The following is a 14317-nucleotide window of genomic DNA, read 5'->3' on the forward strand; positions in this document are numbered from 1 at the left end:
GATCCCGGGTCTCCAGGATCATGCCCTGGGCTGAAGGCGGCACTAAACCGTTGAGCCACCCGGGCTGCCCCTCACCAACATTTCTTATGTTCCTTTGAAAAATTATTATTATACCTAAAAAACTTATGTTGACCTTAAATGAAACAGTTATTTCTTTTAAAGATTTTATTTATTCATGAGAGGGAGAGAGGCAGAGACACAGGCAGTGAGAGAAGCAGGCTCCATGCAGGGAGCCTAAGGTGGGACTCGATCCTGGGACTCCAGGATCAGGCCCTGGGCCCAAGGCAGGTGCTAAACCGCTGAGCCACCCACGGATCCCCCTGAAACAGTTATTTTAATGGCAAAAACAGGTTTATTTAGGAATAGCACAGAATTGCAATTTGGGACACGCAAACTATGGCAAAACCATAGGCAAGTCCAATAAATAAAGGAGAGGAATGTTATTTCATGAAGAGGAGGGAGAAAAGTGGGAGGGACTATTCTGAATGAAAGGTCATCGGAAGGGCACCTGGGTGGCTCAGTTGGTTAAGCTTCTGCCTTTGGCTCACGTCATGATCCCAGGGTCCCAGGGTCCTAAGGTCACGCTCCCTGCTCCGTGGAGAGTTGGCTTTTTCCTCTCCTTCTGCCGCTCTCCTTGCTTGTGTTCTCTCTCTCAAATAAATAAATAAAATCTTTAAAAAAGAAAGAAAGACAGACCACAGGAGAAGAACAAGAGTTCAGCATGATGACAATTTCTCGTTGGCTGAGTCGCAGGGACCATCGGCTTCTTATAGGAGATGCAATGCCCATCTTTTCCCTTTGGGAGCCTATAGTTGATGATGATTCTTTTGGGGTCTGTAGTGGGTAATTCTACCTTAATTGGCATCAACTGCTATTGTTACAGGACCCTGAGACCAGGTTCTTGAGTCTCAATGTCATAGAAATGAACATTGAATTGGAGAGAAAGAAAAGAAGTGGAGTTTATTAGAGATAGCCTGTGCACGAGGGAGCCGGCAAGAAGAACGGCACTCCCTACAGGGGTAGGGCGCCCAGCTTATACGGGCACTTTTGCGAGGGGTGAGGGGCTAGGGGGTGGGCAGGGCCCTTCAGACTCAGGCTCCTTCTCTTGTCGTTACTCTTCAGTGGTCACAAGACAATCACAGGATGCCTTTCTTCTTGGCTGGCTTTTTTTAGGGCACCTGAAAAACAGAAATACTTGTGCAGGCAGGTTTGAAATGGTTATTTCTGTGTCAGCTGTTACTTCTGTTTTTGCTTAAACAACCATTTCTCCCTGGTGACTTGTTCTCTCTCCTTTGTTCTCTTTCCAAGAAGGAAGTATTTGTCTCTAAGCATATGGAAACTTTGCACCCTTGCCTCCCACCAGTGACTTTCCAGGGATTAAGTCTCCCTTTTTCCCTATACTGCCTCTGTAGGGCTCCCCTTTCCGGCCTCAGGACTCATACTTTAATAGGATTTCCCTTTATTAATTTTCACACATCCTAATAGGTGTGAAATGGTATCTCCTTGTTTTGATTTGTATTTCCCTAATGGCTAATGAAGGGGAACATTTTTTCATGTGCTCATTAGCCGTTTGTATGCCTTCTTTGTGGAAATGTCTCTGCATGTCCTTTACGCATTTTTTAATTGGGTCGTCCATTTTTTATTGAGTTGTAAGAGTTCTTGATATATTCTGTATATTATCAGGTAAAGAATTTGCAAGTATTTTCTCCCACTCTGTATATTGTCTTTCACTTTGAAGGGGTGAGCGTCCTAGTCCTCTGAAAGCAATTGACCAGATATCCTTTTTCTGAATTCCCTTTTATTGATATTTTACCTTGCTGCTGAGTTCTCAGGAAATAGATCCTGGATGTGGGAGGGAGGTACAATTTCTGTTTAATGAAAATACTGGTCATTCTAAATATTTTCAAGTTTCTTTGGATATTTCAGGTTAAGCAGATGTCATATATTTTCAGGGTGTTCTTTGTCTCTAACTGAAGATCATCCAAACTTGGGAATGTCATGAGGGAATCCAATGGCTTTTTCCTCAAACTTAACTGGAAGACATTGACCCCTTCCAGTTAGTTTCTTTGAGAAAAGAGCTATTACGTCCATCTCCTTATAAAACCCCTGGTTTCTAAGAAGTTTCTGTCCCTGTGGTACTCTGGAAATGGAAAGGTTTGTCAAAAAGTGTTTGTCAAGAGTGATCAATATTGATTCCTCAAATGTTGTAGGTAGGACTGTAATGGCAACATGGTAAGAATTAACTTTTTGCATTAATGTTAAGTGGATGGCATCTAAACAAAACGGTAGAGACTAGATTCACATTTTGTTATTAAATAGTTCATGTTTTTCCCTTTTAAAATGTTTTTAAAAGATATTATTTATTTATTTGAAGAAAGAGAGAGCAGGGGGAGGGGCAGAGGGAGAGGGAGAAGCAGGCTCCCTGTATGTCGGGGCTCCATCCCAGGACCCTGAGAACATGACCTGAGTGTGGAAGGCAGATGCTTAACCAACTGAGCCACTCGGGTGTCCTCCACCCCAACCTTTCAAAGATTTTATTTATGAGACATTGTTATTAAATAGGTTTTTGATGTTAGCCATTCTTACTATGAATAATTAATGACTCAAATATGAGAACACAAAGCTCTCATATCTTAACTTATTCTGAGGATTTAGCTGACAGCCAAACACTGGCAAATTCAGCATGCCTTTAGAGATCACTGCTGCATGTACTGGGGCCCAACCCAAACCTTGAACTTTGTATCACCACCCCAAATCAATCACAACGTTTTGACAATTGTATGAATAGAAGTATTAGGCTTTCACTGTACACACTGATGTATAATGGGTAAAGTTTTGATTAAAAAATGTAGGTAAATGATAGGACACCTGGATGGCTCAGTCCATTAAGCATCTACCGTCAGCTAAGGTCGTGATCTGGGTTGGAGCCCTGCATTGGGCTCCCTGCTGGGTGGGGAACCTGCTTCTCCCTCTCCCTCTGCTGCTCCCCCTGCTTGTGCACTCTCTCTTTCTCTCTCAAATCAATCAATCAATCAATCAATAGAAATACATAAATAAAAATAAAATCTTATTAAAAATTGTAGCTAGGGACGCCTGGGTGGCTCAGTGATTGAGCATCTGCCTTTAGCTAAGGGCATGATCCTGGATTCGCAGGATCAAGTCCCACATCAGGCTCCTTGCATGGAGCCTGCTTCTCCTTCCTCTGCCTGTGTCTCTGCCTCTCTCTCTGTGTCTCGCATGAATAAATAAATAAATCTTTTTTAAAAATTGTAGCTAAACGGTACTTTAAAGTTTGCACCATGGGAATAGCAAATATCATTAAGCAAGAATTTTTTTTTTTAAGATTATTTACTTATTTGAGAGAGAGCTCAAACTTGTATATTTTCATCAGGTCCTTACCACCTCTCAATATAAGTGTTGTGTTGTTGCAGTGTCTTAATTTACTTCCCTGCAGTAGACTTTCTCATTTCCTGGCTACTCCAAACATCATGGATAATTCAGTTTTCTAAATCATTGCTTTTCCTTGGCACATAATACTCCAAAAATTTAAATGTCTTTCTATTGCTTAGAGAATGATTTTTAAAAACTTTTTAGCATTCCACTCAATCTTTGCTTTGACTATTTCTCACCCAAGCTCTAAAATAAACTGCTTCTACTGCCCTTAAAAAACCTTTGTTCCAGGGATCCCTGGGTGGCACAGCGGTTTGGCGCCTGCCTTTGGCCCAGGGCGTGATCCTGGAGACCCGGGATCGAATCCCACATCGGGCTCCCAGTGCATGGGGCCTGCTTCTCCCTCTGCCTATGTCTCTGCCTCTCTCTCTCTCTCTCTCTCTGTGACTATCATAAATAAAAATAAAAAAATTTAAAAAAACCTTTGTTCCAGAAAGAATTATCTATTCATTCTCACTTCCATATCTACTTCCTTTTGGCTAAATGTGAAGTAAGAAAATGGTTAGAGCAAAGCTCTACCAATTATAAGCTGTGATGCTGCACTAGATTTAAAAAAAATTTTTTTTTAACTGCACTAGATTTTTTTTTAAAAGATTTTATTTATTTATAGAGATGCAGAGAGAGAGAGAGAGAGAGAGAGGCAGAGACACAGGCAGAGGGAGAAGCAGGCTCCATGCAGAGAGCCTGACTTGGGACTCGATCTAGGGTCTCCAGTATCATGCCCTGGGCCGCAGGCAACGCTAAACCGCTGCGCCACTGGGGCTGCCCACTGCACTAGATTTTTAAAAGCTTTTTGAGCTTTCAATTTTCTCAGCTGAAAAATGTACATGATAATAAAGCATGATAGCAGGTGATCTGGATGTTACGCTACAGAAATGGATAGGATATGGCCACTGTCCTGAAGATATTTACCCTCTAATTGGAAAAGAGGGTAAATTCATTTTGCCCTTAAGACAAAATGAATTTTAGGGTGAACTTCTTGATGGCAGGGTACATGTCTGATTACTCTAAATTGGTGGTTCTAACACTTTCCATAATTCTTTGTGCATACTCCACACCATTTATTTTCTTACAATGATAGAGAAATGTGAAATGGGGAATTTTTTATTAATTTTTTATTGATTGTAACATTATATTACCTTATGATATAGTTACCTGATATTTGTACACATGGTGAAATGGTCTCCATAACAAACCTAGGTAACATCTATCACAATAAACAGTTGCAAAAAAGTTTTTCTTGTAATGAGAACTTCTGAGATTCACTCAGCAATTTTCAAATGTGCAATATGATATTATTAACTATAGTGGCCATGCTTATGTATTACATTCCCATGATTTCTCTATTTTGTAACTGGAAGTTTGTACTTTTGACCCCCTTCACCCATTTGTCACATCCCCATCCTCTGCTTCTGGGAACCAACAATCTGTTCTCTGTACCTGAGCTTTTTTCCACCTTAGAGTCCACATAAAACAGATCATATGGCATATGTCTTTCTCTGACTGTCTCATTGCATTTAGTATAATTGCCCTTAAATTCCATCCATGTTGTCACCAATGGCAAGATTTTGGCGGAATAATACTCCATTTTATATATGAGACACACCTTCTTTACCCATTCATCTACTGATGAACACTTGGGATATTTCCATGTCTTGGCCATTGCGAATAATGCTGCAGTGAACGTGAAAGGTAGAAATAACTTTTCAGATAAGTATTTTTGTTTTCTTTGATTAAATACCCAGAAGTGGAATTGCTGGATCATATGGTAGTTCTATTTTTATTTTTTGAAGAACTTCCATATCGTTTTTCTTTTTTTAAAAAATATTTTATTTATTTATTCATGAGAGATGCAGAGAGAGAGAGAGAGAGAGATAGAGACACAGGCAGAGGGAGAAGCAGGCTCCATGCAGGGAGCCCGATGTGGGACCCAATCCCAGGACTCCTGGATCACGCCCTGGGCTGAAAGCAGGCACTAAACCACTGAGCCACCCAGGATCCCCCCATATCGTTTTTCATAGCGGTTGTACTTATGTTCCCACCAACAGTACACAAAGATCCCCTTTTCTCCACATCCTTGTCCACAGTTGTTATTTCTCGTCTTTTTGATACCAGGCCTTCTAACAGGTGTGAGGCAATAATCTCACTGTGGTTTGGATTTGCATTTCCCTGATGATGAGTGATGAGCATATTTCCATGTAGCTTTTGACCATCTATTTGTCTTTTTTGGAAGAATGTCTATTCAGATCTTCTGCACATTTTAAAAATTGAATTGTTCATTTTGCTGTTGAGTTGTATGAATTCTTTTTATTTTTTATGTATTAACTTATTAGCAGAGATATGATTTGCAAATATTTTCTCCGATTCAGTAGGTTGTCTTTTCATTTTGTTGATGGTTTCCTTTGCTGTGCAGAAGCTTTTGAGTTTTATGTAGTCCCATTTGTTTATTTTTGCTTATGTTGCTTTTGCTTTAGTGTCCACTTCAAAAACTTATTGCAAAGGTTAAGTCAAGGGTCTTACCAGGAGTTTTATGATTTTCTTCTAAGAATTTTATGGTTTCAGTCTTACATTCAAGTCTTTAATCCATTTTGAGTTAATTTTTGTGTATAATGTAAGGTAGTGGTCCAGATTCATTCTTTTGTGTGTGGCTGTCCAGTTCTCCCAACACCATTTATTGAAGAGACTGTTCTTTCCCCATGGTATATTCTTGTCTCCTTGTTGTAAATTAATTAACCATATATGCATGGATTTATTTCTAGGCTCTCTATTCTATTCTCTTGATCTGTGTAGTCTGTTTGTATGCCAATACCATACTTTTTGATTACTATAGCTTTGTAATATAATTTGAAATCAGGGAGCATGATGCCTCCAGCTTTGTTCTTCTTTCTCAAGATTACTTTAGCTATTCTGGGCTTTTCATAGTTCTATATTTACATTAAGATTTGTTTATTCCATTTCTCTGAAAAATGCCATTGGAATTTTGATAGGAATTGCATTGAATCTGTAGATTGCTTTGCATAGTATGGACATTTTAATAATATTCTTCCAATCTATGAGCACAGATTATCTTTACATTTATTTTTCTTTTTCAATTTCTTTCATCAATATCTTTTTTTTTTTTTTAAGATTTTATTTATTTATTCGTGAGAGACACACACACACAGAGTCAGAGACGCAGGCAGAGGGAGAAGCAGGCTCCGTGCAGGGAGCCCAACGTGGGACTTGATCCGGGTCTCCAGGATCACGCCCTGGGCTGGAGGCGGCGCTAAACCGCTGAGCCACCCAGGCTGCCCCACATCAGTATCTTTTATAGTTTTCAGTATAAGGTCTTTTACCTCCTTGCTTATATTTACTCCTAGGTATTTTATTCTTTTTGATGCAAGTATAAATGGGATTGTTTTCTTAATTTCTCTTTCTTATATTAGTGTACAGAAATGAGGCAGATTTTTGTATACTGATTTTGCACCCTGCAACTTTACTGAATTTGTTTATTCCAACAGTTTTTTGCTGGAGTCTTTAGGATTTTCTATATGTAATATCATGCCACCTGCAAATAGTGACAATTTTACTTCTTTCCCGGTTTGGGTGCCTTTTATTTATTTTGCTTGCCTAATTGTTCTAGCTAGGACTTCTAATACTATGTTGAATAAACACAGTGAGAGTGGGCATCCTGTTGAGAGGTTTTGCTTTACTGATCCGATCTCTTTACTTGTTATGTATCTGTTGAGATTTCCTGTTTTCTTCAGTCAGTTTATTTTTTTTAAAGATTTTATTTATTTATTCATAAGAGAGAGAGAGAGAGAGAGAGAGACAGGCAGGGGGAGAAGCAGGCTCCATGCAGGGAGCCCGATGTGGGATCGATCCCGGGACTCTGGGATCACACTCTGAGCCAAAGGCAGGCCCTAAACCGCAGAGCCACCCAGGGATCCCCATCTTCAGTCAGTTTATTGTAATTTGTGAGCCTCTAGGAATTGTCCTATTTAGGTTATTACATTTGTTGGCATACAAGTGTTCATAGTATTCTCTTGTCATTATTTTTACTTCTATAAGATCAATAGTAATGTTACCACTTTCATTCTGTTTTTCTATTTTTTATTTTTATGTATCTCTGCTCTAGTCTTTATTATCTCCTTCTGCTAACTTTGTGGTTTAGTTTCATTTTCTAATTGTTCAAGGTGTAAAGTTAAGGTTTTGATTTCAGATCTCTCTTCTTTTTTAATGTAGGCACTTACACCAAGAAGTTTCTGAGTGCTGCCTTTACTGCATCCCATAACTTTTGGTATGTTGTTTGTCTCATTCATCTCTAAGTATTTTCTAATTTTGTGTGATTTCTTCTCTGATCCATTGGCTATTTAAAAGTGTGTGGTTCGGGATCCCTGGGTGGCGCAGCGGTTTGGCGCCTGCCTTTGGCCCAGGGCGCGATCCTGGAGACCCGGGATCAAATCCCACGTCGGGCTCCTGGTGCTTGGAGCCTGCTTCTCCCTCTGCCTATGTCTCTGCCTCTCTCTCTCTCTCTGTGACTATCATAAATAATAAATAAAAGAAAAAAAAAATAAAAGTGTGTGGTTCAATTTCATTTTTTTTAAGACTTTATTTATTCATGAGAGACACACAGAGAGAGGCAGAGACACAGGCAGAGGGAGAAGCAGGCTCATTGCGGGGAGCCCGATGCGAGACTCGATCCCAGGACCCCAGGATCATGACCTAAGCCAAAGGCAGACATTCAACCGCTGAGCCACCTAAATGCCCTCTGTGTAGATGTTCTATCTTTTTTTTTTTTTTTTTTATGATAGTCACACACAGAGAGAGAGAGAGAGAGAGAGAGAGGCAGAGACACAGGCAGAGGGAGAATCAGGCTCCATGCACCGGGAGCCTGACGTGGGATTCGATCCCGGGTCTCCAGGATCGCGCCCTGGGCCAAAGGCAGGCACTAAACCGCTGCGCCACCCAGGGATCCCAGATGTTCTATCTTTATTGAAAGTGGAGTATTAAAGTCTCTATTAATGCACAATAGCTTACTTCTCCTTTAAGTTGTCATTTTTGGCCTCTTATACTTTGAGGGTCTGTTCTTAGGTGTGTAAATGTTTTAAATTGTTATATCTTCTTGCTGTACTGAGACTTTTACCAATATATAATGTCTTTCTTTGTCCCGTTACAGTTCTTGACTTACAGCCTATTTGTCTCATGTTAGTATAGCCACCACAAATCTCTGTGGATTACATTTTCCAGGAATATCTTTCTCTATCCTTTCACTTTCAACCTATTTGCATATTTGGTTATAGGTTGAATTTCTTATAGATAGAATATAGTTGGATCATGTTTTACTAACCTAATCTGCCAATCTCTGCCTTTTATTAGAGACTTTAATCCATTAACATTCAAAGTAATTACTGATAAGGAAAGATTTACTTCTGCCATTTGGCTGTTTACTATGTCTTTTGTCCCTCATTTCCTCCACTATTGTCTTCTTTGGCATTTAGTTGATTTTTTAAAATGAATTATTTTGATTCCCATCTCACTTCCTTTTGTGTGTATTTTTTAGATATTTTGTTGTTACCATGGGGATTACATTTAATATCATAATTTATAACAATCTAGTTTGAATTGATACTAACTTAATTTCAATAGTTAAACTCTTCTCTATACAGCTCTGTTCCTTCCCTTATATTATTGTCACAAATTATATCCCGATATATTTTGTGCCTAATAACAGATTTCTATTTTATACATTTGTCTTTTAAGCATTTGAAAAGAAAAAGTGTAATCACAAAACAAAAATACAACAATGCTGGCTTTTATATTTCCCACGTATTTACCTTTACAGGAGATCCCTCTTCATATGGCTTTGAATTGCTGTCTGATGTCATTTTGTTAGCATTTGTAGTATGGCAAGTCTAGTGGTAACAAAGGCCCTCAGATTGTGTTTATCTGGGAGTGTCTTAATTTTTCTTTCAGATTCAAAGAACAGTCTTGCTGAATATAGAATTCTTTTTTTTAAAGATTTTATTATTTTTTTAAAGATTTTATTTATTCATGAGAGACACACACAGAGAGAGCAGAGACACAGGCAGAGGAGAAGCAGGCTCCATGCAGGAAGCCCGACGCGGGACTTGATCCCAGGACCCGGGGGTTCAGTCCTGAGCCAAAGCAGATGCTCAACCGCTGAGCCACCCAGGTGTCCCTGAATATAGAATTCTTGACTGAGTTCTCCTTTCAGCACTTTAAATATGTCATCCCACTGTCTTTGGGCCTCTATCATCTCTGATGAGAAACTCCTTGTTAATCTTATGGAAGCTCCTTGGTATGTAAAGAGTTGCATCTCTTTTTCTTACCTTAAGAATCTGTGTCTTATAACCAATTGATAATGTGTCTCAGTGTGGATCTCTTTGAGTCCCTCCTTGGAGTTCATTGAGCTTCTTGTATTTATAGATTTATGCACCATGATACAACGTGTCATTTAAAAAAAAACCAAAATTACTGGTTTTCTCATAAATAAACATTAAAATGATGCACTCTAGAGATATTAGCATATCTATATAGCAAGAGAGAATGACAAATTTTATTTTTATGTCTTAAAATGTTTTATGTTAATGTGACTTTTATTTATATTTATCTTTTAACATTTTGGGAATAGTCTGTTCAATTTAATGCTTTATAATTCTTGAAGTACCATTGTCATGTACATTTCCTATGCATTGAGCAGTGAAAAACATCTTTACCGAGGCCTAATTTCTCAGCTATATCAATAATATATAGTTGAAGGTATGCTATTGAAGTTTCTCAAGAATATATCCGATAGTTTATAAATTACCATTGTAAAATTAAATCCTCTTTTTCTGCTATTAATGGAAAAACTAGTGAAATCCAAATTATGGTCTGGACTTTAGTAAATAGTAAAGTGCTGACATCTTAGTTTTACCTTTGCAACTTTTTTGTGAATCAAAATAAAAATTATATTAAAAATAATTATTATATCTAAATATTTACATGTACTAACATCCTTGCTTTTAAAAAATGTCATGAGCTAGAAGAGTACATTTCATTCATACATAAAACAAACTATAAGAAGATATTCTTCATAATACTAAGATCTTCAAAAAAAAAGGTATTTTGCTAATTTCTTTTAAAACCCTTGCTACACAATTGCTTATCAGCTATTACTCTAATTTGAGAGTTGTTTTTTCCTAGATTTATCTGATAAAATGAAATATCAAATCTGACATGAACAGCATATGAATTAGTACAAGGAAATCTGTTTTCTGAATCAAATCTTGGTTCTGTAATACAGGATTAAAGAATGGTGTTGTACCCTACCACCAAAGGCAGAAAATCATGATGTTTTATCACATCTTTATGAGACATTTTGACAATAGAGGCAAAAAGTATTATGATATATTATGATAGAATATCTCATATTAAGTATCAATGGGAGGAAATCTTATGTTTTTGTTTTCTAGTAAATTCAAAGTTTTTGACTCTTGGATATCATTGTGAACTCAAAAGAGAAGTAGACAGCACAGGAACTGACAACATGGAAACCAAAGCAGAATAAAGGAAGACACACACTATCTCAAAGCCTGACAATTAGATCTTAAACATATTTAAAAAATAAAAGTAAAGGTTGACTCTAGAAGTTTCAGATTGGTAAGATTCATTCATTCATTCAAAAAGCGTTTACTGGCCACCTTTCCTGTGTCCGTCACTAGCTGGAGCCTGGAGGACTCAATTCTGAGCAAAAACAGACCCTGGTGCCTCGGTTCCCTGGTCCCCTCCTGTCATGCAGTTTGCAAACTAACAGGGCAATGGACTTGAACAGGAGCTAATATAAAGAAAAATTGCAAAACAAATTATGTGTGTACTTTTAATTTATGTCAGGATTTTTATTTTATTTGTTTTTAAAGATTTATTTGAGAGGGAGCTAGCACATGCACTTGAGCATGTGAGTGGGGAGAGAGGCAGAGGGAGAGACACTCTAGTGGACTCCCCTCTGAGTGGGGAGCTGGACTTGGGTCTTAATCTAACAACCTATAAGATCATGACCTGAGCTGAAATCCCAACCGCCTGAGCCACCCAAGTGCCCCAATTTATGTCAGGGCTTTTAAATAAAGAAACTTTATGTAGGGAATTATTTGCTGATATTACATATTCTCCTTCAGTGCAAATATATATAACGAGCCTATTTCACAGACTTTGGGAACCTCCTTTGTTTCCAGGGAAAACAATTTCAGAGTAGTGACAGACGGGGGTCTCAGTTTCTCTTAGAGATTTTTTTTTGATAGTATGGTTCCCTTTATTGACAGTGTGATTCCATTTTTGTAATAACATTATATAACTGTAGGTATTTCCACACAAACATATTTTAATACATACAAGGGCATCTAGGAGAGAAAGGAGAGGGACATTTATTTTTTTAACTCTACTTTTCTGGATTGCTTGATTTCATTACAGGGACAAATATTGCTTTTGCAACGTTATGAAAGTAAGCTGTATGTAGAACAGCCTGGACTGAGCTTGGAGTGGAAAAGGAGAGGCTCTCATTTGCAGAATTAAACTAGGATGAAAACATTCTGTTGGGGGAGGGTAGACTGAGCTCATGATGAGGCCTTCACATCCACATCCCTACTAATAGAAAAAAAAATTTTTTTAAACATAAATAAATCTTTAGTCCCATAGAAAACAAGAGGATCCTTGGTGGATCAGAAAACAACAACAACAACTCTTAGTAAGGATTAAAAAATAAAAACCTGGGATTAGCAAAGAAGTACACGGCTGAGCAAAAACTCTCACAGGGTCATCTGGTTTTAAAAAGTAGGAACAGCTCTAAGAAAAGGTTCAGGCCTGCTCTGTACCCTGGGGGATACAGGGATATAGGCACAGCACCCTGGTCTTCAGGCAGCTCACCGCAGGGGATATTAGGGACCCCAGGGGATTCCTGGGTGGCTCAGGGTTTAGCGCCTGCCTTTGGTCCATGGTGTCATCCTGGGGTCCCAGGATCAAGTCCCACATCAAGCTTCCTGCATGGAGCCTGCTTCTTCCTCTGCCTGTGTCTCTGCCTCTCTCTCTTGGTGTCTCTCATGAATAAATAAATAAAATCTTAAAAAAAAAAAAAAAGAAGAAGGTATTAGGGACCCCAGCAGGAACAATCAGGAAGATCAACTCTTGAATGATAGTGCTACTTGCTCAGCCATGTGAAGAGCAAAACTTCACAAAACTTACTTGGATAACTTTAAGCATAATACACCCAAGTAAGTGACCAGCAAGACGAATCTAGTATTTTAAGAATTTGCATAGGATAATGAAAATTCTACTTTTGGGTTGAAGTTAAATTATTATACCTTGTGATGTTTTGGAAAGTGCTGTAAAAATGGGTCTCAAGTGTAGGTAAGATCTCAAATATTAAAAGTTGGAGGAATCCCTGGGTGGCGCAGCGGCTTGGCGCCTGCCTTTGGCCCAGGGCGCGATCCTGGAGACCCGGGATCGAATCCCACGTCGGGCTCCCGGTGCATGGAGCCTGCTTCTCCCACTGCCTATGTCTCTGCCTCTCTCTCTCTGACTATCAAAAATAAATAAAAAAATTTAAAAAAAAAGTTAGAGGGAAAACAGGAAGCTGAGCCTCAGGACTGCCATGAACAGACTGGGGCGGGGGGTGGCAGGAGGACTTGGGGAGAATCCGATGGCCTAATGCGCTGTCTACTGAGAAAAGGACTTAAACAGAACAAACACCTTTATTTGGGGTCTCGGGATTGCAGTTTGGGGAGCACAGACTCTGCAGTAATCAGAGTGTGTTGTTCCTGTGGGAAAGCAAGGTGTTTTTTTTTTTTTTTTTTTTTTTAATGAGAAAAGAAGGCACCATGAGATGATTTAGGGGAAAAAAAACTTAATTTGGTGCTAATTTTGATGACTAATCGAGTATTTTATTGGCGCTATCAAACGAACCACACCTGGTATGCGTAAGTTTTGGGTGTTCATTCACTTGTATTAACCCTGTAGGCTTTTCTGAGCAAGTGCGTGTAAGGCCCCGAGCGCTTCCGGCGCCGCCCGGTCCACTCGGAGCGTCGGGCTCTTCCTCTCCCCGGGGCTTCCAGGCTCCCTCCTCCGGCCGACGCCCCGCGAGCCCGGCGCCCTGACGGGTCAGCCCCGGGCGCTAGAGGGCGCCCGCGCCTCTCCCAGCAATCACCCCCGGCGGCAACCGGGCCGGCCCTGCGGGGTCGCAAGCCCGGGAAGGGAATCCCGAGGGCGCCGCGGAGGAAACGAGCGGGCTCCTGGGCGGCCACGAGTCCCCGGGGGCCCAGCCCCGCCTGACACCACCCCGGGGCCCAGCGGGGCCTGATACCCCCCCAGGGGGGGCCCGCCCCGCCTGACAACCCCTCCCCCAGCCCAGCCCCGCCTGACACCCCCCCCGGGGGCCCAGCCCGGCCTGACACCCCCTCGGGGGCCCAGCGGGGCCTGACCACCCCTCCCCCGGGGCCCAGCCCCGCCTGACTACCCCTCCCCCAGCCCCGCCCGCGCATCCCCCCTCCTGGGCGCATCCCTCCCCCCGCGTCCCCTCCCCCCATCCCCCGCCGCCCCCCGCCCAGCCCAGTCCCCCCTCCGAGGCCCCGGCTCCTCCGGGCGCGGCGCGGTGGGGGCGCGGGGAGCCCGCCAGTCACGGGGCGCGGCGCGGGGGCGGGGGCGGCGGGGCGCCTCGGGCGAGGCGGGTGCTGGGGGGCGCGGAGGTCGCCCTTACAGCCGCGGCCTGGGGGGGGCACCGCGGCTCGTGGGCCGGGTGGGAAGGGCGGGGCTCGGAGCCCGGGAGCCGCTGGGCCCCGCTCTGCCCCGGGGGGGACGCGCCCCCCCGCCCCCTCCCCCTCCCCCTCCTTCCGGGGCG

General features: G+C 41.4%; 1 long non-coding RNA gene across 2 annotated transcripts in view; it reads left to right on the forward strand.

Annotated features, from left to right (window-relative positions):
* The window catches only part of LOC140626202 (uncharacterized), a 16717-nt gene extending 5634 nt beyond the window's left edge, over positions 1-11083 (forward strand). Inside the window, exons 5-7 of one of the 2 annotated variants that reach the window (XR_012025399.1) lie at positions 7675-7729; positions 9471-9751; positions 10908-11083. This is a non-coding gene — a long non-coding RNA (uncharacterized lncRNA). Of the gene's footprint in view, positions 1-7674; positions 7730-9470; positions 10417-10907 lie in introns of those variants that run through there. The other variant, XR_012025398.1, reaches the window with a different exon arrangement.
* The last annotated feature ends 3234 nt before the right edge of the window (positions 11084-14317 follow it).

This window comes from Canis lupus, chromosome 37 (genome assembly GCF_048164855.1).
Source record: "Canis lupus baileyi chromosome 37, mCanLup2.hap1, whole genome shotgun sequence".
Taxonomy (NCBI): Eukaryota; Metazoa; Chordata; class Mammalia; order Carnivora; family Canidae; genus Canis; species Canis lupus.